The 25851-nt window shown below is 39.9% G+C and overlaps 1 protein-coding gene and 1 non-coding gene across 4 annotated transcripts in view; both read left to right on the top strand.

Annotated features, from left to right (window-relative positions):
- Nucleotides 1–25851, top strand: part of Sil1 (SIL1 nucleotide exchange factor) — a 265209-nt gene that overhangs the window by 132239 nt on the left and 107119 nt on the right. The window lies entirely within an intron of this gene.
- Nucleotides 11369–11433, top strand: Trnaa-ugc. Its single transcript has one exon. It is a non-coding gene; the product is annotated as a tRNA-Ala (tRNA).

Raw genomic sequence — 25851 nt, 5'->3', positions numbered from 1 at the left:
CAACAAACAGTAGCTTTTCCCTGGGGCTATTTTGTGAAAAAAACTCACAGCCCCCAGCCTGGAGCCATTCTCAGGGTTTCTGTTTTTCAATTGATTGTGGTGGCTGCTAGAGGGAGGGGCAGCCTCTGGCTCTGGTTACCCGGTGAGGAGAGCCACTCCAATGGCTGGCGCCTGAGCTGGGTGACTTTTCCCTGGATGGAACTGAGTCTGTGAGGTCACTTCGCCATTAAGTTCTTGTGACCTGCTAAATGACTCGTTTTATTCCAAGGCCTGAGTTGGAGCTAGCCGCTCCTCTGAGCTTTGTCGGTATCCAAGATGGAGATCACCGGTGCTGGGGGGGGAGGGGTGGCCTTCCCTCCTCTGCTCCCTGAGAAGGAGTGAGGAAGTCGGGCTTCTACTCACTCCGAGTCTTGGATCCTGGGTCGTCTCTGGTCTGCAAAGTGCAGGATGAAGTTGTCCGCTCCTTGTCGGTTCTTGCTGGTGTTGAGTAGAATCCGCTCGTCCGCTGCGTCTGGCTCCTTCGTCCCGGACTGTGTCTCAGGTATGCCCCCACGGCGGTGGTCGCTGCCGCGACCCTGCCGCCGCAGCGGCAGCTGCTGGCAGGCGCTCAGATGTGTCTGCTTGGCTTCCCCTCTCTTGACTAACTCTCTGTCCTGTGATGGCACACTTGGTGTGATTCTCTGGCTCGGGACTGTTCACTGGAACTCTGAAACTGTTTTCTATGCAAGAGCTTGTTCAGATTCCAGCTTCTCCTCCGCCATCTTCCCGGAACTCCACATTTTTACTTTTTATACAACTGTTTTTATTTTGGAATAATCACATTTATTGATGTTAATTGTTTTGGAATTTTGAGTTATCATGAGGAAAGGTACTCTTCCATCATAGGGTAGTTGGTACTTACATGGTTTCATTTTTTAATATTTAAATATCTGAGTTGTTTGGAATTTTTCTGATATATAGGTATAAGAAGTAGAGTTAACTTTATCTTATTCTGTTCACAATACTGCTTATTAAAAAATCTTTCCTGACATATTTTAGATGCTACTTTTATTATATTAAATGTCCATATGCAATTAGGCCTTAAAATTTTTTTTTTCTGTTCCATTGGTTGTTCTATTTACTTGTGTGCTAGTACCAAGCCATTTTAGTTGTAAAAGCTTTGTAATATGTTTTATTGTCTTAAATCTCCTTCTAGTTTTATTTCTGTGCACTGTGTGTGTATGTGTATATGTCTACATAACATTTGAGGATGTAAGAACTGGTGAGCTTTAAAACAAAACCAAGAACTGGCTTTTGAGAAATTTCAGTTCACAAAAGTCAGGTAGAAGAGAATAAGCTGGATACCTGACAAGGGAGAGGCCCTAGAAGCAGGAGGCTAGTCCAAGGTGTCCAATTCTCCAAAGTCAGGGTAGAAAACCCTTCAGGGCTGAGGTACTGCTCTCCTGTGTTAAGTGCTTCCAGGGAATCTGAAATGCATTAATGGCTGTTCTGATTAAAAGAGAAGGGTATGTGCTTGGAGTGAGTGGGAGGTAATGAGGTCAAGTGTAGACAACTTTTGAGAAATGAAAAAGGTGATAAGGAGTATAAGGATATTTTTCTTTGTTTTCTTAATTTGGGATAAAATTCATATAGTATAAAATTAACACCTCTAAAGTATGTTCACTGGCATTTAATATGTTCACAATGTTGTAGAGTCCACTGTCTATAGTTCCAAAACTTTTTCATAACTTCATGCCCATTAAGCAGTTATTAATCCTGTAAGCAACCTCAAAGCACCTTTCTCTATTTATAAATTTATCTGTTGGATAGTTCATATACCTTAAATGAGAATCATACAATATGGCCTATATTCCTTTCTGTACTGTCCTCTATTCCCTACTGTAACATTGCCCTTTTGATTATATATTTTGCCTTAACTGCATAATATTCCATTGCATGGATCTTCCTTCCTTCCTTCCTTCCTTCCTTCCTTCCTTCCTTCCTTCCTTCCTTCCTTCCTTCCTTCCTTCCTTCCTTCCTTCCTTCCGTCTCCTTCCTCCCCTCTTTTCCTCTCCTCCCCTTCTCTTCCCTCTGTAACTTCCTTGTTCTTTCAAAGAAGAAACTGGGGACTATACATAAATGCTGATAGAAAGACTCCAGTATACAGAGCCAAGTGGAAGGTTGAGGAGAACAGAGTAGGGTTTTTTTGTTCTAGTCCTGGGGCTTGAACTTAGGACCTGAGTGCTCTTCCCTGAATTTCTTTGACTCAAGGCTAGCACCCTACCACTTCTGGCAATTTGTGGTGGCGGGGCCGGTGGGGGGTGGGGGGGGGGCTAGTTAATTGAAGATAAGAGTCTCATGACTTGCCTGCTTGGACTGGCTTTAAACCGTGATCCTCAGATCCAAGCCTTTTGTGTGCCTAGGATACAGATGTGAGCCACTGTGCCTGACTTAGGTAAGGTTCTTGAAATGATGGACTCCATCCATTTGCAGGTGAGAAGCTGAAGAGACCCCATTAACAGTGTATTGCTGTATGAAGTAGAAGGCCAAACTTTAGCTCAGCATGGGATCAAAGGTTCCAGGGAAGGATAGAGGGTGTGATATGGTTACAGTTGGTAAGTAACACTGGACACTTTTAACCTTTGCCACTGCTTAGCAAAAGGTCTTTGGGGACTGCGTTTTTTCTATTGCTTATTTCTTCTTCCAAAATGATGTTTTTCCATACTCAGACCTTGAGGTTCTACCTCAAAAAGAATCCATAGGTATTGTAGCTTTGCATGTTTAGAAAGCTTTTGCGAAGTATGGGAGTTAGGGTCTCTTGAAGCAACTGGTCAGATAATGGTTGGAATACAGTACTTTTTACTAAGGATCAACCTCTATGATAGGAAAAGGTAGGAGCCAGATTGAGGAGAGGAAGAAATCAGATTTCCATGTCAGCTCATTGACACTTTGACAATTCCAGTGAGGAATTCTAGAGTGACCATTGTACTTCCGGTTGTCCTGAATTTGGCCTAAATGTACTACTTTTATGTACCTGTGTCTGGTTCCGTGACCAAATAGATACTTGGTCCAGAAGGTCATAATCTTTAGCAAAGTAACTGTAACTAAGGCAGGAGAGCTGAAGGCTGTCTGCTGACTGAAGCAAGCCTTTCCTTGAAAGAGAGTCTGGATACAGATGCCACAGTAGAGACAATCTAGCTGAGAGCCCAGATGAAACACTTATATCATCACACACAGGAAGAAAACTTCCTCAGGAGAGCTCTTCCATCATTGCCTCAGAAGTTCTTATAAAATGAGCTGAGGGACAGGAGATTGGGTGGGCTGGTGGAGCTAAAACTAGAAGTTATACTCTACTTCTCAGGTAGAATGAGAGCCACAGTGTTTGAGAACAGGGGCATACATTCCCGTGGGGAATGAAATCTCACTTATTAGAAAAGCTTTATTCACATCCAATCAACTGTCCAGGAATGTTTGGATTTTGAAAATGTTTCATGGCTTCACTATTCTTTGTCAGATAGATGGCAAAAAGGAAAGGGCACCTAGTCAGCAGTCAGCAAATGTTTGCTGAACAAGTGAATGAAAGGGCCATTGTGAAAAGAGCAGTAGCAGCAGGAAGCAGAGGGTCAGATTCTTTGTCATCTTTTCAGAGGAATTCCTCTCCAGCAGTAGCAGCTTAGCTCAACAGGCATTTGGTAATTGCTCAACACAGAAAAGAAGGGTGAAGGATAGAACCCAGAGTAGAGGCAGCATTTCAGATACAGTGGAAGGTACCCTAGTAACTGTGGACATGAATGCCAGCTGCCTCAACTGACTTGTAGAAGGAGAGAGAGAGTGGGCAGTTGGTAATAGATGGGTGGCTGGACATTTATTGCATGTAACTACTTGGGGGGGTGGAGGAGATGATCTGGTAACGTTTCCTAAAGAGGCCTTTCCCTTCTCTATTATTTTGTGACCTTGGTGCAAAAGAGGTTTTCTCTTTAGCTTAATTCTTCCTATATCCTGAACATCTTCAGAATATATACCTACTTCCTGTGATTCCCCTTCTTCTGGCAGCTCCCCCACCCCCACAGCTTCACTCTTTCACCTCTGTCCCTTCTTTACCTAGAACTAAATTAAATAACATGATTGCCCTCCTACCCTGATCCACTGATTGCTCCCATTTCCAATAGCTGCTTCTTTCATCTTAAGGAGCCAAGCCTATAGGCTGTCAGTCCCTAATTTGTTTCTTATAATCTTTCAATGTCCTTGTAGCTTTTCTCACACAGCAGGGACCTCATGGCACCTGCCATTTGTAAAATAGTATTTCTAGCTTTCTTGATTTCCTCATCTTACTTTAGTATGGGTAAGGAGAAGAACAAAAGCAGAATAGTGGAACAGGAATAAAAAAATGGCTTTTGGCTGGTAGTTACAGGCCCAGAGACTGAGCTAGAATTAATGTCTGATTGCTGAGGAGTGAATTGGTACTGGGAGAATGGAGGGAAGATGAAATACTTTATTATTTTAATAACTCATTTATATAGAAGTTAGATTCAGCAAATTGCTTCTATATCTGTTATTTCACTGGAGTCCACTCTTAACTCTTTCCTGACTTCTTTTCTTCCCTGTACTTTACAGATATAGACACTGTCATAACATCAATACTTTCTTTTTTTCTCTCTCTTTTTACTCTAAGTACTTTCTGGCCCTAACTCCTCATTGTCATGCAGATGACTCCCAAACCTGTATTTCTAGCCTCTGCTGTTCTATTTGCCATTGCATTCCATATGTGCATGTGTGTGTGTATACACACATATACATACATACATACATGTATATGGAATGTAAAATGTTTAGCTGCTCTTTTTTGCTCTCTCTACGCACACATGCATGCCTGTTTGGTGCTATACGTAGTCTGTACACAGCCATTTTACCCATAACATTTTCTTTTTATTTAATCATGGCATCATCATTCTCCCAGTCATCTCACCTGGAAAATTTGGCATGTTCCACTTCCTTTCCCCTCAAGCCCAATCTCATCAGTCACCTTACTTTGCCAGGTTCTGACATTTATTTTCAGTCCTACTGCTTTCTCTTGTTCTCATCCCATGACTTGTTTCTGAGTTACAGTAATAGGTCCTTACCCAGATTTTTAAATTATGAACAGATTTGCTTCTAGCTGCATCTTACATATATTTACCATCACACCATTCTTTTTAAGCTAGTTTTTTTTTTTTGAGGCAGAGAACAACACTGGGGCTTTCTTGCTTGCAAATGCTTTAGCACTTGAACCATACTTCAAGCCCTTTTGTTCTGATTATTTTTGAGATAGGAGCTCTCTTTTTGCCTGAACCAACCTGGACCACAATCCTCTTATTTATACTCTCTTCCATATATGCTATTGTTTTTGTAATGAATTTCCCCCAAAGAAATAGAAGTGATTTCCTACATTTAAGATTTGCCTTACATGGGCTGGGAAGGTGGCTCAGTGGTAGAGCACTTGCCTTGCATGCCTGAGGCTCTGGGTTCAATTCCCCAGTACCACATAAGCAAACAGAAAAAAAAAGCCGGAAGTGGCACTGTGGCTCAAGTGGTAGAGCGCTAGCCTTGAGCTGAAGAGCTGAGGAACAGCGCCCAGGCCCAGAGTTCAGGCCCCACGACCGGACCCCCCCACCCCCCCCAAAAAAAAAGATTTGCCTTACAATCTGAACTAGAAGCCCAATCATTCTTTCTCTTAAGATCCTGTACTCATCTCATCTCATCTCTCAATAATCTTTTAGCCATGGAACTACTTCTGTTTCCCCTGATTAGTTAGTGCCTCGGTCATTCCTTCCTTCCTGCCTTGTTCATGCTACTTTATGTCATATAGCTCTTCTCCACTCTGTACTTCTTTACTCCCTCACCTATCAATCTAAATAATTTATACCTGTTAAAATACTATGGATTGTGTCCATTGCAGTACATTACAGTGACACTTATATAGATAGGGTGGATACATATGAGCTACCAAAGAGTGATCCTTGAGGTATATTATTGATAGGGAAAAGTATGTTATGGCAGGTGCAGGTGGCTCAGGTCTGTAGTCCTAGCTACTCAGGAGGCTGAGATCAAGAGAATTTTGGTTTTAAGCCATATAGTTATAAAAGTCCACAGATTTCAAAAAGCAGGGCTGGCGGCATTGCTGAAGTCATAGAGGGCTAGCTGAGCAAGTAGCCAATTTCATCAGCTTGAAGCCCTGAGTTAAAATTCCAGCCGAATAAGCATGAAGCCCTGAGTTAAAATTCTAGTATATTCAAAAAATACATTTATACATTAATATTATAATTATACATTTATATATGTAAACGGTATTTATAATATGATTCCATTCTTGAAAAAATATTAGTACTAATAAACGTGAATGGCTATTTAGAGAGAAAAAACTTTTAAAACTGCCTTGTTAATAATTATCCTTGAACAAAGGTGGTAATTACAGGGATTTGGGGAGATTAAATAGCCCTCCAACACCTGACTTTTAAAAAACAATGGTAGTACATTTTTGTAGTAACCAGAAAACATAAAAACAGGGAAAGTATGAAAAAGAATGCTCTGCAGACTTTAGTATATGCCTCCTCCTTAGGTTCCACAGTGACAGGTCTCCTGCTCATATTATCTCGCCTTCCACCCCCTCTTGCATGGGCCTCTCAGCAAACCTCACATTGTATTAGTTTATGGATTTGCCTTACTCCCTCTTTCTTGCCCCTGATTCAGGATGATTTGGTATAATTTGAATTCTTAGGCCCAGGGTCTATGCTCAGCCTCTGTTCCATCAGTATTTATTGAGCTTGTCTGCCATGTCTCAGGCATCTCTGGGCATTGTAGGCCTTCCTGGGCCTGGAGTTTTAGAGGGACTGTAGATCCTGTTCTTTCCATGGCCAGAGTTATGTGACTGATCGGGTTGATCGATTGGCCTTCTAATTCATTACCAGCTTCTGACTAGGATGCCATTGATTATGATTGGTAAGGATGTGATTAGAAGTCTCTTGTGTGTTTGTATTGATCTTGAGAGGAATCTTTCTATATAGCAACCTAGGATTTAATCTAGTATTAGATAAATTCAATTCAGCATTTCATCAAGACACAAGTCACTGAAGTGTGGAAGAATGATAGGAAGGTTTTTGACTGTGTTAGGAACTCTTCATCAGTCTAACCAAATACCCCAGAGAAACACATGTTTGTTTGTTTGTTTGTTTGTTTATGTCCTGGGGCTTGAACTCTGGGCCTGGGCGCTGTCTCTCAGCTCTTCAGCTCAAGGCTAACGCTCTACCACTTGAGCCACAGCGCCACTTCCTGTTTTCTGGTGGTTTTTATTGGAGATAAGAGCCTCAGGGACTTTCCTGCCCAGGCTGGCTTTAAACCACAATCCTGGAATCTCAGCCTTCTGAGTATCTAGGATTACAGGCATGAGACACCTGAGCCCGGCATGTTTTATTTATTTTTTTATATATTTTATTGTAAAGGTGATTTACAGAAGGGTTACAGCTACATAAGTAAGATACTGAGTGTTAGGTAAATTAAATCGGCAGCCGAGGAAAGAGAGCACCTTTGGTATGCAGGCAGGAAGAGAAGTTTATTCTATTACAGAACTGCTACAGGTGAGAGAAGGTGTGGCCACACCAGCTATACCAGGGCCTAGGACCTTCCCTCAGTCCAATGGAGGCATGACTGGGGTCAGCCCAGGATGTGACCTCAGAGGAGGAGGTGACTGCTTCGCTGGGACTTAGCTGAGGATAGGGAGGCTAGGCCCTGCTTGGCCCAGGGCAGACATTGCATTGAGTACATTTCTCTTTGATCAGTGTCACTGCCTCCCTCATTTTCTTCCAGCGTTTCCTCTCTAGAGCCCTTTCCCCCAAGTTGTGTACTTCATTTCCAGTGTCTAGTGAGTATCACAGCTGAATTGGTTCACTCCCTGCCCCACCTTTTCCCTTACCTAAATAAGATAAAACTTTTAATACAAGACAAAGAGATCAAAAACAGCAACAAAAGGGAATAAACCAAAGAAAAAGCAGGAAAAAATAAAGAACCAAAAATACTATAATAAAAAGCCTGTTTCCCTTTTTTGGAGTTCATTTTGATAAGCATCATTTTATATGATCATATGCACACAGCTATTGAGCCCTTTTGATCTTAAGAATATCCTCCTTTGGTCTTACTGTATGAATGTTTGGAGTGCTGTTTAATCAACCATGTCCAAGTGTAATTTTTTTTACTATCCATTGAGTTTACTTATAGATTTATAAGCACATTCTAATTATTACAAATGAGAGAAACCATGCAGCCTATGTTTCTTTGGGTGTGGATTACTTCACTTAATATAATTTTTTCCAAGTCCAAAAGAAACAATTTAAAAGAATAAGGAATTTATTTTGGCTCATGATTTCAGTTCATTGTGGTGGGGAGGGCAGAGCAGAGTACCTTATTTCATGGCTAGAAGGCAGAGAGAATGCATGTACTACCTGGTGGAGTTCCCCCCCTTTTATTCCATCCAGATTCCCAGCCTATGGAATGATACCACTTTTATTCAGGATAGGTCTTCCTCTCTCAGTTCTTTCTGGAAACACCCTTATAAATGCATCATTTTACTAATATCTTAGGTGCTTCTTTATCTTATCAACTTTTAATAATTTTACTAATATCTTAGGTGCTTCTTTATCTGATCAAATGACAACCAGTTTAAACTATCACATTTTCCACTAGTCCCGTTAAGGTCCCAGTAAGGTCTCTGCTGAACTTCAGTCATGAAGTCATGTTTGCTTTGTAGAGCCTTTAGGCCCAATATCAGAACATAGACTATGCTCTTTGTCTCAAAGAACTTATAGCACATAGTGAAAGACTTTCAACAAGCTTTCTTGGGCTAGGCAGCGGAGATATTGACAGCTAGTTAGAATTTTATTATTCCTGTGGTGCTGTCAGGCTCAGCAGGTCCTTCCTTAGCCTGGCCTAGACACAAAGAGAGGAAGCAATGTCATCAGTGCACTTTTAAAAATCAGACAGATCTAACTGGGAACTCAGTTTTTCTACCAGTCTGGAGGCTGCACTAGGGATCACTGTGAGTGCCATCCTGGGGAGGCGGAGCAGACTCCTCCCTCTTTTTGATTAAGTCTCCGCCCAGTACCAGTCACCTAGGTAACAGATACACTTGGAGGCAGTCACCTCACCCCTCCCTGAGGTCACATCGGGTGTGGCCACACCTTCTTCTGCCCCTGGCCTAGATAAATCCTGGCCCAATAGTAGTTAGGGGCTTTTAATCCTGCTGCGTGGGCTTCCAACCTGATGGAAGGCGGCCTGCAAATAAAACTTTTCCCTTGCCTGAATACCATGTTGCTGCTCTCTTTCCTGGGCTGCCAATTTAAAAGGGACAAGTGCTTGGAAATTTGGTGTTTGGTAAACATATGTTGAATTGAATTAGTCAAAGAATTTTGTGCCCAGAAAATTCTCATCTGTGAAATGGGAATATGTATCTCACACAATCACTGTGGAAGTTAAGACAACGTGTATGTAGCAACTATTCTAGTGCCTAGCACCAAGAGGAAATCGATAACTACTATTTTCCTTGTTTGTGCCCTTTTTCCTCTTAAGAGTTAAAATCTTCTTACTCTGTACATATGTACTGGTTACAATAAGAATGGTTTGGGATTGACTTTTTTTTTTTTTTCAAAGGCAGAATGAACTTTCTCCCTACTTTGAGTTGTCTTTTAAGGGAGGTTGTAGCCCTTGTAGCTATCAGTGTCATCTACAGAATCTGCTATTCACAGCAGTGCTTTCTAGTGCAGCCGAGCCGCAAGGGAGAATGGAAAGAGCCAAAGACAATGTGAAGTTACTTGAGCTCTTTATTATCTATTCCCTTCCCTTTCCCTTCCTTCCCTTCTCCTTCCCTCTTTCCTCTCTCCTCCCCTCCCCTCCACTCCTTTCCTCTTCCCTCTTCCTTCCCTTCCTACCTTCCCTTCCCTCCCCTCCCCTCCTCTCCCTTCTCCTCTAGTACTTAGTAGTACTAGGGTTTTAACTGAGTCACTTGCTACACTGGTGCTCTCCACTTGCATCGTACCTCCAAATATGCCTTTTGCTGGTTATTTTGGAGATTGAGTCTAGAGAACTTTTCTGCCCAGATTGTCCTCAAACTTCAGTCTTTCAGATCTCAACCTCCTGAGAAGATAAGATTATAGGCATGAGTTATTCTGGGTTATTAAAATTAACTTGAAGTCTCTGTGGGAGCATCAGCCAGACTTCCCATCACTGACAAAATACCTATTATGAGCAATTTAAAGGGAGGAAGGATTCATTTTGGCATTAAGTTACAGAGGCTTATGGTTAGGCAGAATATGAGGGTAAGGAGAGCAAGTGGCTGCTTATTTACCTCATGACAGAAAATAGAAGTGGGGAGAGAGGGAAGAAAGGAATGGGCTAGGGACAAGATAAATCCCCCCATTAATCTACTTCAGAGGCCCAACTTCGTAAAGTTTTCACAACCTCTCAAAAATAGCACTTCTACCTGGAGAATATTTCATATCATATCAAACCATATCAGTGAATATGGAATTAGAGGAATATAATGGAATGCCACCTTGGATACTTTTATTGAAAGACCTAACTATTAACTGTAATTGCAGTATCCCAGTAACCAAAAGAACAAATATAATGATGAGTTATATAATTATCTAATAAAAACCCACTAAGTATCTTGGTTGTCTGCCAATAAAATAGTCTTTTCATGATACTGATAATAATGATCTAAGAACATTTTTATTTTTTGGTGGTACTGAGTTTTGAATGCAGGACTTTGTGCTTGTCAGAATAGTACTCTACCACTTGAGGCACACTTCCAGCCCAACTTTTTGCTGGTTGTTTGGGAGATGGAATCCAGTGAGCTGGCCTAGTTCTAGTCTAATTTAGACTGGCCTTGAACTGTTAATCCTGGAGGCATCAGATTTTTTTTGTAGCTAGGATTACAGGCATATAATTAGTTGTACTAGGAGAGGTTTCATGGTCTCAGTTCCACACCTGTATAAACAGTACGGTGGTCAACCTCCTCCCTCTTACTGCTTATATATCTCTCCCATTCTTAAAACAGTTTCAGTAGGTGTCACTGCTCTGTTTTCATGCATCCAAATAAACTACTTTGATCCTGAAAGCAATTTTATAATAGACATTTCATCATCTACTGTACAATGTCTATAACAAAGCTGATTCAGATAGTGAAGGAATTTTATTATTTAATTAATTGTTAAATTTGCAATCTGTTCCTTATAAAACCTGAGTCCATACAAGAAAGGATTCTCTGAGTTTTGTTTTTAAGACTTGAGTCTAGAGTATTACATGGAATCCCCTTACCTGAATAGATAAGCTTTTCTTAAGATTGCCTTCTTCGGGCTGGGAAGGTGGCTCAGTGGTAGAGCGCATGCCTTGCATGCATGAGGCCCTGAGTTCGATTCCTCAGCACCACATAAGCAGAAAAAATAAAAAAGCCGGAAGTGGCGCTGTGGCTCAAGTGGTAGAGTGCTAGCCTTGAGCTGAAGAGCTGAGGGACAGCGCCCAGGCCCAGAGTTCAGGCCCCACGACCGGACCCCTCCCCTTCCCCCCCCCCCCCCCCCCCCCAAAAAAAAAGATTGCCTTCTTCATGTCTTTTCTGCAAGGTTGGTTTTTGTCAGGGATTGGATAAGGTTGAGACTGAAAACTCTAGCCAAGGTTTAACATAATCCAACTAGTCAAATGTTTGAGCTTTCTAGACAACCTCATTCCCACAGCTCTTCATATGGAATGGTTTGTTTCCTTTTCTTTTTGTTGTTTGTTTTTGTTTTTTGTTGCTGTTGGTGTTGTGGGTCGAGGGGATTGAACTCTTGGCCTGGGCGCTGACCCTCAGCTCTTCAGCTAAAGGCTGGCTCCCTACCACTTTTAGCCACAGCTCCACTTCTAGTTTTTGAGTGGTTAATTGGAGATAAGAGTCCTATGGGGACTTATCTGCCCAGGCTGACTTTGAACTGTCATCCTCAGATCTCAGCCTTTTGAGTAGCTAGGATTACAGGTGTGAGCCACTGGCACCTGGCTTTATGAGTGTTTTTGCTCAAGGCTAGCACTCTACCACATGAGCCATACCTCCACTTGCAGCTTTTTGGTAGTTTATTGGCGATAAGAGTCTCATGAACTTTCCTGCCCAGGCTGGTTTTGAACTTTGATTCTCAGGTCTCAGCCTCCTGAGTAGTTAGGATTACAACCATCAGTGCCAGCCAGATGTTGATTTTTTTTTTTTTATTTAAAAAATCTACTTGGCATGGTGGTGCACACTTAAAATCTCCACTAGCATTTGGGAGGTTAAAGCAGGAAGAGTACAAGTCTGGGCCATTATGGACTACATATGAGACACTGTCTTGAAAAGAAAACACATACACCAAATGTTTTCATTAGTTTGTCCAGTAAGTGATAAAATCCATATCTAGACAATTTTATATACGTTCAGTTTTTCTCTGTGTGTGTATGTGTGTATATGTGTTTAGACATTCTCATTATGTATCTCATGCTGACCTCAAACTTCCTTTGAGGTTTCCTCCCTCCTCCCTCCCTCTCTTCTCTCTCTCTCTTTCCCTCTCTCTGTCTCTGTCTCTCTCTCTCTTTCCCTCTCTGTCTCTGTCTCTCTCTGTCTCTCTGTCTCTCTCTCTCTCTTTCTTCCTTTCTGGTGGTACCAGAGTTTGAACCTCAGACCTGGTATCAGCTCAGCTTGTGTGCTCACAGCTGGCAACCATTTGAGCCATGTCTCTAGTCTTGGCTTCTGGGTACTCGTCTCAGTTTTCTAGTGCTAGCCTTACAGATAGACACCAAAATGCCTGGTGGCTTTATGTGCATTTTTAATTGGAACAAAGGACATAATTTGCAATCTGTTGTCATGTATAATAATATTTGTCAGCTTCCTCTCCGTCCATGCAATCAACCTCAAAGGTGGTATTGGCTCTCACCTACCTAAATTCTTTTTTTGTGAAATCAGAAGTATACATAGAGACTTGAGAGATATGCTTTCTCATACTGCTTTGGTTTTCTTTGCTTGAAACTACAAAGTTTGATGAGAAAGAAAAAACTGTTATCTTGGCACAGCCAGTACTCATTTGCTAATAGAGATAATTTGTTTATATGTCATAAATGAAGAGTCCACAAGGCTGTATATAAATAAAGTGCTTATGAAGTGATTTTCTTTGTAGAACCTTTTTGTTTCAGATAATTTCATAAGAAATTATTCTGAACAGTTTAATTTTCTATGTTCTTTTTGCAACTGCCAGAACTAAAGAATCCAAGTCAGTCCCTTTGCCCCTCATTAGTAAGTTACCTTCTGTCCTGTCCCTCCATACCTCTGAAAGGGTTCTCTGAATTGTTTGGGAAGGCAGACCATTCTATAGTTGTTTTTATCTGTTTTTTATGTTTGCATTCAATTATACTCTACCTTTCTTTCCATTTTGGAGATGGCCTTTGAGCATTTTTTTTTTCAAGGAATAGGTATCTGTTAAAACAATTAGCTCTGGAGAGAGGGGTATTACCCATAATTCCTGTCCTCAGATGAGATGTGTTACTAATAGATCCCTGTTCTCCTATCTGTCCCTCTGGAGAGCCACTGCTCTTGTTTACTCTTTGGCTCTGGGTCTCTTAAATTGGAACTGGCAGGAGGCACTCAATGTTATAAAACAGGTTTGAGTACCCTAGAGGGATCTCTGCTGCAGGGCCCCAGGAATCCAGCTTATATATCTGCTGCCTATCATGCCTTTTTCACCTCATATGTCCCTGGATTCTCAGTATTCTAAACACATACCATTTGTGAAATGAAGATCAACAGTGTGCTATTAGATATGGCAGTTATTAGTCAATTGTGATTATTTTAATTAAAACTAATTATAATTCAAATTCAGTCCCTTAGTTTTACTAGTTACATTTCAAGTGCCTTATAGGCACAGGGACAATGTAGATATGGAACATTTGTCATTACACAAAGTTCTGTTATACAGCACTGCTCTAGAAATTGGATGGCTGAAGCTAGTCTATCATCATTGACATCTGAGGAGGAAGCATAACATCCTCCTCAACTCTTGGTCTCTTCAATAGTTGCTTGGTATGGTAATCGTCATTTGCCTACTTTATTATAGTCTTTAATTATGCTGTAATCTCAGCTACTCAGGAGATTGACTCAGGAAGATCACTTGAGCCCAGAAATTTGAGACCAGCTGACATAGAAAGTGTTACATATTTCTAGTTAGAGCCATGGGAAACAGTGCCAGGTTTTCTGTCTGTTGCTGTCTGGCATTTTATATGAGAACCATATGGTGATAGTCCTGTAAGGAATGTGAAGAATCTACATCAGGTTGTAAGGCCTAACGGTTTAGCAGAAAGCCACACCTGACTATATGGCTGGCCTCCATGGTCTGAGTCTTGCCTTCTGCTGCTGCTCTGATTTTTCCTAGCAGGAAGCAGTGGACAAAGTAGGTCTGGTGATATCTGGAGGCTTAGAGTTCAAGCCCCACGACTGACCAAAAAAAAAAAAAAAAAAAGGTTATGGAGAGTTAAGGCTACTCCATTTTTTAAAATTGTATTATAAAGGTGTTTTTATTATTATAAGTGTACAGAAGGGTTAAATTTACATGAGTCAGATAATGAGTACATTTTTTTTTTGGCAGTGTCTTCTCTCTCCATTTTTCCTTCCCATCCCCCTCACAAATTGCATAGTTCATTTTCCACATTGTGTTTAGTGCGTACCACTGCTGCATTTGTTTACCTTTTGTCCCTTCATTTCTATGTCCCCTTACCCTCCTAAAGAAAGATAAATGAACAAATAGGACAACAAGAATACAAAAGTACCAATAAAGAAGAAATCTCTTGTTTCCATTTCCTGGAGTTCATTTTAATAAATATTATTTTACATGATCAGAGGCACATAGGCATTGTGACTTTCTGTTCTTCCCCTAAGAGTATACTCCTTGGGCTCACTTTGTGTGTGTCTAGAGTTCTATGTAATTTATCATGTCCCAGGTATTTTAGTCTAGCTTTTGCATATGAGAGAAAACATGCATTGTTACAACTCCATACTTTTGTTTTTGACTTCAGAAATGTTAAAGAAAATTAGGAAGTATTTTTTTCCATTATGAGTTTGTCCTTTAGTATTTCTAGTATTTTTTTTTCAGGCCAAAGGAATTTGGTCAAATATTAGAAACAAGAATATATAATAACCAAATATTGTTTGCTATGTACCCAGAAATGTGAATGAGAGATTTCCTGTGGAAAAATACATTCACATTGCATAATTGGCCCTGAGCCTGTGCTATTGTCTCCCAGGTCATCTTTAGGTATATGCCTTCTTTTTCTGTGCTTTAGTTTGTGTAGTGTGTGTTAAAGGGAATGACAGCAGAAAAGTATACTTGATACACAGCAGTCTTCATAACCTGCCTCCCTTTCTCTCAAGGAACACCAAAGCGTTTCCTAGCATATGCTGAAGATTTTATCTAAAGGACTGACTTTCTGTGGGATTTGATTGGTAGGACTTGGGGGAATATGGATATTAGAGATTATTGTTTTGTTTGTTTTCTCAGATATGAATATATCAGTGACTTGGCGCTCCTATATAGAGTATTGCTCACAGCTGTGCCCTTGGCACAGCCTGTGTATAACTTGATTCAGAGAGAAGACTTTGGGAAAAGTTTTGCTTGTTATGTGGTAAGATGCCAATTTTTGAGATCAGGTGGTTTGGTGAGAAAGGCTAAGGATTGAATAGTACATTCCCAGAGAAAATTAATATGATTGCTAGATAGAAATCAAAATCCAGATAAGAACACTTTAGGGAAATCGAGTTTTGTCGTAGACTGGGTCATAGTAAAGTATCTAAAAATGTGAAATAAGTGTGTAGTCTTAGGAACCGGATGATAGAAATTTGGAGGAAATTGAAATGTAGCAGTTTTATACATTTTTATAGTTTGGAAGTTATTTTGGAACCAAAGAAGGATTTATGTCTTTTGTCCATAAAGATATTATGCATTAAGCTATGTGAAATTCCAGAAAAATTTAGGAAACAGCTTATTGAGTATAGAGAAGGGCATAGTTAAAGAATTAGAATTAGGCCCAAGGGGAAAATAGTTTTTATAGTGGTAGTTCTTTCATTGCTCAATTTGGGTCACAGTAGTCTTTGAATAACAGTGACCAATAGCCATATATTGAAGGGAAATTGATTTCTTAGTACACTGTGCTGAAATAATGGGATGGCTATAAACCTGACCTTTTTGACATCATGTCTCCAGTTCTTTGAATATCTGACCACTTGTCCTAGGAACAATCATTTAGTCTTTTAAATGGAGGGGCTCTGAGAAGCCCAGAGATGGAAGAGCTTGTTTGTGGGATGGGACAATGCACAAATGACTGTATCACTATCAAGCTTTTGCTGTTCCCAAAGTCTATATATTCAGTTTTAGTGACTTTCCATGTAATGTATTTGACTTTTAGCTTCTGTTGCTAAAGTAATGGTAACATATTCTGTTTTCCATTTGTTTATTTATGGTCTTGTTTTCTACCCTAGCAAAACTTGATATAGGTAACAAAGCTTTAGAAATGTACACATACCAGAGTAATAGATAACTCTGATTTTGTTACAAGGCAATAATTTAAGTTGGCAGGTTTAGCTGATAACATAAAACACAAGAGAGAAATAGGATCAGTTTATAAATGTCAGCAGAGCCCCTGAGAGTGAATTGCTGTCTTAGAACTGACTCCTATACTATTGTTTTGTCTACTATATTATAAAGTGAAATAAACTGATGTCTGTGAAAATCTGGCAGACTGAGATTAAAAGAATAGGTCTGTAAATTAGCTGTTTCCTTTAGGTCACTTTAAGCAACTTCTAGAAGGAATTAAATGACAGGACATTAGAGTCCTTGGAAGGACCTGAGTTTAGCTTTTCTGGAAGCTTTTTCACTGATGTCTGGAAAGTAGCTTGTGGAAGGTCATTGAAGGTTCTGCAATAGTCATACTTATTCAGAATGATGGGATTGTGAAATATTTTAGTGATTTGATAGAACAAATCAGTTTGGCATAATGGAGCATTGACATACAAGATCAGCATCTCTCTTATGTAAAATAAATATTCCTGCTTTACCTTGACATTTATTTCCCATAAACACTCTAGCATTTGTGGAACGTTATTTTATGAATGTGCTTTATTTCTTCTGATGTGCTGTTACCGATATCTGAAGAGCCAGGAAAATGGCAGAGACTAGGAACAGTTGGGCTTTAGGGAACTAGTTTCAGTTTCACAAAGTAGTAGACATAAAAACAAAGAAAAGGTAACACTTTCGTGTATGTCAGTGACTGCCACACACAGAGAAAGGTTGTTGGATTATTGCTTTTCCTCTATCAAGCAGGTTACACTGAGGTCCTTGTTTAGTAGTAGTTTGTCCAACAATAGAAAAATAAAATTCTAGGATCTAAAAAAATGTTTATGTCATGCTTCCATTCTCCTATCTTATTTTAGAGGTTTCTGTGGAAAATGTTTGTAGACTTTAGTTGGTGATTTGTGGTTTTTAGTCATAATAGGCCCTGGACATTATATATAACCCCAAGATGCTTAGCTTTGAAGGAACAATTCCTTCTAATTCCTTTGTATTTTTTAAACTGCTGACACTGCCACTCCCCCCTCACCCACCAGTAGCAGTATGGGAACAAATCCTCCTGAAGTATCCATTCTCTTCTACTCTGTCTTTCATGGTGCAGATTTGATGGACAAATTAGTTTGTCCCATGAGGGGTCTGCTCAAGGTCATGTAGAAATAAAGACATTATTGAACCCATTGTCTTGTTTATAATTAAAAACAAGGCATCTGATCCCAGATACATGGACTAACTCTTTGTAGCCATAATCCCAGAAAAATATCTCTTATATTTCGGTGTAAATATGCAACTTCCTTTTTTTTTTTTTTTTTGTTGGTCATTGGGCTTGAACTCTGGGTCTGGGCGCTGTCCTTCAGCTCAAGGAGAACACTCTACCAGTTGAGCCACAATGCTACTTCTGGTTTTCTGGTAGTTAAACAGTCTCTTGGACTCTTCTGCCTTAGCTGGCTTTGAAGGTGATCCTCAGATCTCAGCCTCCTGAGTAGCTAGGATTACAGGCATGAGCCACTGGTGCCCAGCATGCAACTTATATTTGATTGGTTGGATACATCTTCATTTGCAGGAAGTGTTAGATTGTGTCTGAGTAATATATTTGATTATAAACCTGTGGTATTTGGAGTCATTACTTCTTACAGTGTGTTTATGTTATGGGTGTATAATTTATAGTAGACTTTTGTAATTATAAAGAACAAACCAATTGTTGACTGTCTCTTACAATTGGAAAAGTTCATTTATGCCCCTTAAAATATACTAATACAATTATCTCTCTTTATTTTTAAGATATGTCACATTTTATATAATACAAATTATTAATTGTACAATTTTATATACAATTATTGTACAAGTATTTTTTATAATACCAAATATTATAAAATATGTCTGTGATTTTGAAGTAATTTTTTTTATGCCCAAAGGATTGTGTATTTTGTTTTGAAAAGTAATCATGCACTTAGCAACATTTAATTACTCTAGAATTTAAAAAATTCTAATATGAAAAATGATATATGCTTACTATATACTAATAACTATAGAAATATGTAACTTAGGAAGTATAAGTCCTTTTAACTCTAATTTACCAGAGACAACACATTTATGTAGGCTCTTAAAAAGTCCTTTTCATTAGCCAGGTATTGTGGTCTATACCTATAATGTCAGCATTTAGGAGGCTGGTGTTAGGAGGAGTCAGAAACCAGCTTAGGGTACATAGTACTATGACTCTTGCCTCAAAAAAATCATTTTTAATTATAAGAGTAAACAAATACAGAAAATAATTCACTAGTGAATTATTACAAGATAAATCCTCTCTCCTATCATTTTTTAATATTTTGGCTGTATTTTATGAAGAGATGTTCCCCTTCATACACTTTCATTACTCATTGGTACAATTCACAAAGGTAGATTGAATGGTCTTTTTCCTTATTTACAAGAACTTAAGATAATGAGTTGGTTCTTGTTTATCCTCTGAGAAGATAGGCAATTAAGGGTTTTTCCCTTTAAGAGCTCATATCTTTAAGTTTATTTCATGGGGTTTAATTAATTGCAATTGCTTTTTAAAAATAGATTAATTGGTTGATTGATACTGGGGATAGAAATTCGGGCCTTATATGCCAGCCAAATATGCTACCACTGAGGTATATCCACAGCCTATTGCAATTATTATTTTTATTGAAGCTCAAATTGTCCCATCTTTATTATCAGTTTTTCAGGTTTCAGGAAGTTTTCAGGTAGCTTCCTCTCCCTGCTTTGTCAGTACTTGGGTTTGAACTCTGGGCCTTGCATTTACTAAGCAGGTACTCTACTATTTGAGCCATGTTCCCAGGCCTTTTTGCTTTAGTGATTTTTCAAATAGGTTTTTGCATTTTTGCTTGGACTGGCCTGGACCATGATCCTTTTATTTGTTTCTACAGGGTTGGAATGACAGATACATTCTACCATATAAGGCTTCTTTTTATTGATTGATAAGGGGGATCTCACTAGCTTTTTACTCAGATTGGCTTTGAACTACAATCCTCATTGTCTGTAGGATTGCAGGAATAAGCTACCTTTTCTAAATTAGGTAGATTGTGTTGCTGTTAGCCTAGTAGGAAATGGCTATGTCTTTCCAGCTTGCATTTGCTATCTGTAGCGATATTATTCTTTTTCATTCCTTTTTGACTTACAATTTTATTATATGGGATTGTATCTCAATATTTTTTGTTACTTTTCTGTTGTTGTTTGTGGAAATAGGTTTTTTGAACTTTTAGGAAGAAGCATGGTTTTAATTATCTTTTCTAAATTTGTAGTGCACCCTCTTCTGTTGTTTGCATGTAGTAGTTGGAAACATAGCACTTGCTCTTGCTCTTCCCTTCCCCACTTGCATTGTATTTTCATTGTTCCTGCCTGCTCCATTTTTGATCCCACTTCTTGGTATAGGACCCTGTCCTGGTTGGATGTACTGCTGAGTTAATTTTGAGAGTTCAGTAAGGCTAAATCAACCCCATAACTGTTTGAAATCTTAGCCTAGGCTGCTTGCCTTTGTCCACTGTGACTGGGAAAAATTGCTCCAAGGTTATTCTCCCATTAGCCCACCACAGTGAATATTCATAGGCTGCTTTGGGGTTTCTTGTTCTTAGGTGGGTCAGACAGCTCACTGCTTTTAATTCCTTTTGGATTTGATTATGCTATCTAATCACTGTTTGTTTTTACACAGGGATTTGGATATTTGTAAAAACTGTGCTGCTGCCACATTAACATATATGTTCTTTAAAAAGAAATAAAATTATATATGTGCATCATGTTCTCTTTGCATAGTCTAAGTCATTTTCCAGTACCAGTACAAATCTCCCTCTTTCTTATGGAAGACTATTAGAGGGATGTGCTATATATATTATATAACAAATCCCCTATGGATGAACATTTCTATTGTTTTTTCATACTTTTCAGTTATTAAAATGCTGAAATGAACATTTTATCCTTATATCATTGTGTACTTCTGTGAATATTTCTATTGGATGAATTCCTGGTAGTAGAGTCTGTTGGGTCAAATAGAATAACAGCTTCAGTTTTAATGAATGTTGCCAGATTCCAGAAGTATTATATTGGATAGGGTGTTAGTATATCTGTTGCTGTATAGACTTGCCAGTATGGGCTTAGAAGCTCTTCAAGATATGGGTATTGGGGCTGGGAAGTTGGCTCAGTGGTAGAGTACTTGCCTTGCATGCCTGAGGCCCTGGGTTCAATTCCTCAGCACCACATAAGCAAAAAAAGAAAAAAGCCGGAAGTGGTGCTGTAGCTCAAGTGGTAGAGCGCTAGCCTTGAGGAGAAGACCTGAGGGACAGTGCCCAGGCCCAGAGTTCAGGCCCCATGACTGGACACACACACAAAAAAAATAGATATGGGTATTTATGTATGTGATTTATAGTCCTCTTTAAGAAATTGGTGAGAGTTATGAAATTACCTAGAAAACTGTAGTTGTACTGGCACTTACATTAAGCAAGCCTTGAACATGAGCAGGGATATTGGTGGTTTGGAGAACAATGAGGAACCATGGAAGATTAAAAGATGACTGCCAAAAGCACTTTCCTTGGGAATGCTTCACGACTATAGTTAGAGGAGATACTGGCACATGAGGAAACATTTATCTTTTCAGAACAGTTTAGGTCTTGTGGTCTCCTGAAGCTTTTGTTCCAGGATTGCTGAAATTCTGAAGAATTTGTTTGCTTTTTATAAATTTGAAATGGGAGGATGAAGAAGGATGTCAGAGAAATGATTTTTTATAAGATAAACTCTATCAAAGGGTCTAAAGGCAGGGAGTAATAGTAGGACCTGAATTTATCTATGAGCTGGAGGGAGTGTCAAGGCTGGAGCTTCCATGCACACTATGGATACTTGGTAGAGGACTTGAGAGTATCTAGTGCATATCCAATCAATTGACAGTTACAGAGTTTACATTTGGTGTTGAGGATGGAGAGGGAATATCAGCTGAGGCAGTATTAGCTACTGTGATGGTGGGTAGAGGTGTAAAGTAGCTTGTTTGTCAGAAGTGTGTACATCAGCAGGTTTACTGGAGAACCAACTTTGTGCTCATTGGCCCAGAATATTCAAGCCTCCTCACACATGCTTGGGTGGGCACCTGCTGTTAGCCCAATGCAAAGCAGAAAGCCAGAGCAGGGCAGCTGCTTTTTATAAGCTCTTCTGTGAATTGTCACAAAACTGGCTTAAGCTTGTAATTGAGCTAAGCTTATTAGGAAACCTGAAGGTCTTTTTCCCTTGTTGCTGGCAGTTCCCATTTAACATGTCTTTTCCATCCACACACATTTGCCTAAGTTATGCTGCTGGCTGTAGCCTCTTTGATTTCTATCAAAGAAAATGGACAGAAACCACCCCATCTTAGATGGGTTTGGTGGTCTCTAGGAGGCTTGAGCCAAGGAAGGCTACAGTGGGTGTTTTCAGTGTCTCATACCCTTAGTACTTTGGATGATTACTTGTTATTAATAATTTTGTTGTCTTAATAAGGCAATGTAACATGAAAATGCTACAAAAGTTATGTATGTACCTTTTTCTCTATAGAAATCAGTTAGGTGTTTATTGAGAGCAGTCACAGTTCGAGCATCTTTTATGGCACAGGTCCCTGTCTCATAGCTGGGAAAACTGAACAAGTCATAGACAAGAGCTAGGTATACATTATTGAGAGCTCTGTGATATTCACCCTATGTACCTCATATGCATATCTCTTACTCTTTACAATCAACTCTATCCCATCAACTGGATACTCTGGCATCTATTCTGCATATTGGTAACAAAAGTTATTTGCCAAAGTCTCAGAGCTATTAAGGAGAGGTGAAGAGCTGTGCCCTTCAACACTTTGAACAACTTATCAAGTTTCCCAAATGCTATGTACTGCACCTCTATTTGTTGAAACTAGCAATGCAGGTGAAGAAAACAAAGCTAGTAGGTCTCTTAATACTGGTGATCCGAAATGTTAAGGTAAGTTCTACTTTGACATCCTTCAAAATAGGCTGAAGTTCATTTTGTTGTTTAAGCTGTCTATATTTAACAGTGATCCTTTCACAGTGAGATAGGAGCAAAAATTTTGGGATCCGTTGTTTTCCCGACTGTAATCTTTACACTGTTCTTCACATTATGCTTATTGTTCTACCTGCTTTCTTCCTCATATCCTCTAAGGAAAAACAAGATGCTGGAGCCCATTCCTTATGGGTGAGAAATGTCTTGCCTGAGGGCTGTATAAGGCTCACAAAATTATTTGGTACATGATAGTACAGACATGTAGACTTCTTGGGTGCTTCTTGTTCCCTGCCTGTGAATTATTTTGTATGGCTCGTGAATGATAAATGATAAATGATAAATATCCAAATGAACCTTGAAAGAAGAAGTATTCCCCACCCTTGCTGGAACTAATCTAGAGAGAAATTCTACCCTAGATATTTTTTCTGTAGTTACTCGTATGGATTTTATTTTCTACTGTTGAGTTTCCAAGGTAGGGTGCTTTTGTAGGATAAGTGTAGAGGTTAGGAATAGCTGATTCCTAGGAACTAACAAGGCTGAGGTGGGGAGAAAGGATTAAAACTTAAAGCACCATATCTTGGCACTTTGCTTTCTTTCTTTCTTTTTTTTTTGGGGGGGGGGATCCGGTCGTGGGGCCTGAACTCTGGGCCTGGGCGCTGTCCCTCAGCTCTTCAGCCCAAGGCTAGCACTCTACCACTTGATCCACAGCACCACTTCCGGATTTTTTCTTATGTGGTGCTGAGGAATCGAACCCAGGGCCTCGAGCATGCAAGGCAAGTGCTCTACCACTGAGCCACCTTCCCAGCCCTAGCACTTTGCTTTCTTAACCCCCTTATTAAGTTATGATTTCTGTTTGAGGAAAATAAGTGAGAACAAAGGGTATGTTTAGAATCCAATCTTTGTGTTTTAAATTTTTGGGAGGGGGGTGGTCCAGTCGTGGAGCCTGAACTCTGGGCCTGGGCGCTGTCCCTCAGCTCTTCAGCTCAAGGCTAGCGCTCTACCACTTGAGCCACAGCGCCACTTCTGGCTCTTTTCTTTTTGCTTATGTGGTGCTGAGGAATCGAACCCAGGACTTCATGCATGCAAGACAAGCGCTCTACCACTGAGCCACCTTCCCAGCCCTGTGTTTTAAATTTGACTAATGAGCAGGTTTAGCACTTTCATTTGGTTCTCAGTCAACCCATGTTCAACGTGTCAATTAACCAATAAATATTTTGAAAAACAAGAGTCAGAAATGGTTTCACCACTCGTGATAGTGAGTTGCTAATGAGATTGTACCTGGATGAGAAAGGCAGATGATCTGGGATCCTTGGGTGTCTTCTCCAGAAAAATGAATGGTCCTGGAGCAAGAGTCCCCTGACCCTTGGGGACAGGCTCATTAGTTTTTGTTGTTGTTTTTTTTTTTTAACTACCAATTCACTAATGCTTTTTTTGGGGGTGGGGGGAAGAGGACAGGGTCGGTCGTGGGGCTTGAATCTGGGCCTGGGCGCTGTCCTGCAGCTCTTCAGCTCAAGACTAGTGCTCTACCACTTGAGCTACAGCTTCACTTCTGGTTTTCTGGTGGTTTATTGGAGATAAGAGTCTCACAGGCTTTCCTGCCCAGACTGTTTTGAACTGTGATCCTCAGATCTCAGCTTCCTGAGTAGCTAGGATTACAGGTATGAGCCGCCAGCGCCTGGCCTCACTAATGCTTTTGTCTCCTTATTGTGAAATGAAACTCGTTGTTGGTGTTTCATGGTTATCTTTAATCATAGAATGAATTCTTTAAAAATACATGTTTATTTGAGTCAGTAGTTTTGAAGTAGGGTTAGAGAGCTAGAAGAACTGCAGTGGTATTAGAGCTTATGTCTGACTTTAGATCTGAGTGATTTCCTTTTCTAATTTTTTTTTGGACACACACACACATACACACAAACACACACACACACACGAAAAGAGATTGAGGTCTGAAGAAGTGTAGGGTTCTATGTAGGTGAGGGAACAGGGAGTGTAGATCTTACAAAGAGAAGTGGCAGAGCTGGTGGATCCTAGGATTGTTATTGAAAACTGGATTCTGAGCATGGGTGTAAAACACAAGGACTCTGAGTAAGAATCTGAGGGGCTGTGCTATACTTGTTAATCTCACTTGCTTGGTGTTCTCAACTAAGGAAGGACATGGATATATTGAGGCTAGAGAGGGGAACAATCATCCGACAGGGAATAAGAATAGTTATAATAGTTATGAGCTTTTGGTTAAAAGTAGCTTCTTTGCTTCCTTCTTCGCATTCTGCATTAATCCACACCAGGATTTATTAAATTTGGTGCTATCATAGCCTCTTCTACGACTAGGAGTTGACCACACATCATTGAAGACTTTTTTTGTTTTTTGGTGCTGGTCCTGGAACTTGAATTTAGGGCCTGAGCTTTTTAAAAATTTTGTTCAAGGCTAGAATTCTATCACTTGGGCCACAGCTCCACTTCTGGCTTTGGTGGTTATTTGGAGATGAGAGTACTTTTCAAACCATGATCCTTAGATCTCAGCCTCCTGATGAGTAGCAAAGATTACAGGCGTGAGCTACCAGTGCCCAGCAAGACCTGATAGCTTTTGTAGGGGGAAGTACTATAAGGGACATGACAGGAGTCCTAGTAGTTATAGTCAAAATGTCATTATCTCTTACTGCTATTTCAGTCTTCTCATTCCATACTCATTTCCCTCAATTCAGGTTTGTTATTTCTGATCAGGACAATTATAACAGCTTGCTGATTGGCATTCAACTTCCTGTCTCCCAGTTCTATTTTCTGAGCCCCAGTTACTTTAGTTGAAGTTATTCATTGCTTTTAGGAAAACAGACTCTGGAATTGTGGTTTTACGTGTGCTTACCCCTCTGCCCATTTATTTTACTACAACTCCTAAGTGATATCCTTAGGTTGTCACTTGTCTTTCCCATTGTGTGGTACAGCATATGAACATATAGTAGGCTGTCATAAAAGGAATTCCTAAAAAAGAGTAGTCTTTTGCCCAGTCCTTAGTAATTGCTCACAGGCCAGACAATTATGGAGAGGTTTACCATGTCCAAATATGCTACTAAAGCCTCTGTCCTGATGACTGTTCCGAGTGTGTCTCCCACTAGAATAGGAAATTTAAATAACCGTGAGGTACTTTTTGTCCTTGGAACCCATTGCTCTTGTGAGTTTTATGAGTAGAGGTTGGAGACAAGCTATTATCTGTCTTTGATGACTGGGAAGGAGGCAGAGG

Source organism: Dipodomys spectabilis, unplaced genomic scaffold (assembly GCF_019054845.1).
Source record: "Dipodomys spectabilis isolate Male_0828 unplaced genomic scaffold, ASM1905484v1 ptg000147l, whole genome shotgun sequence".
Taxonomy (NCBI): Eukaryota; Metazoa; Chordata; class Mammalia; order Rodentia; family Heteromyidae; genus Dipodomys; species Dipodomys spectabilis.
The sequence above is the reverse complement of the archived record's forward strand: the minus strand, read 5'-3'. Positions and strand labels throughout refer to the sequence as shown.